This window comes from Arachis duranensis, unplaced genomic scaffold (assembly GCF_000817695.3).
Source record: "Arachis duranensis cultivar V14167 unplaced genomic scaffold, aradu.V14167.gnm2.J7QH unplaced_Scaffold_200114, whole genome shotgun sequence".
NCBI classification, from domain to species: Eukaryota; Viridiplantae; Streptophyta; class Magnoliopsida; order Fabales; family Fabaceae; genus Arachis; species Arachis duranensis.
In genome coordinates, this window is record NW_026264561.1 from 10,208 (window position 1) to 10,655 (window position 448).

Here is a 448-nt window from a genome sequence, read left to right on the forward strand (position 1 = left end):
CGGCCGAATTTGGAGAGGAGGAAGAGGCAGTGAACGCCACTGAGGAAGACCTCAATGGACGTCCACTGGCCTCCAATGAGTTCCCCAATGAGGAACCATGGGAATCTGAGGCTCAAAAAGAGACCATAGAGATTCCATTGGACTTACTTCTGCCATTCATGAGCTCTGATGAGTGTTCTTCCTCTGAAGAGGATGAGTATGTCACTGAAGAGCAAGTTGCTAAATACCTTGGAGCAATCATGAAGCTAAATGATAAGTTATTTGGAAATGAGACTTGGGAGGATGAACCTCCTTTGCTCACCAAAGAACTGGATGACTTGTCTAGGCAGAAACTACCTCAAAAGAGACAGGATCCTGGGAAATTTTCAATACCTTGTACCATAGGTACTGTTCATACCCTGACCGAGCTCCCCAAACTCGAACAAGATCATAGAAGGCCCGACCTCGT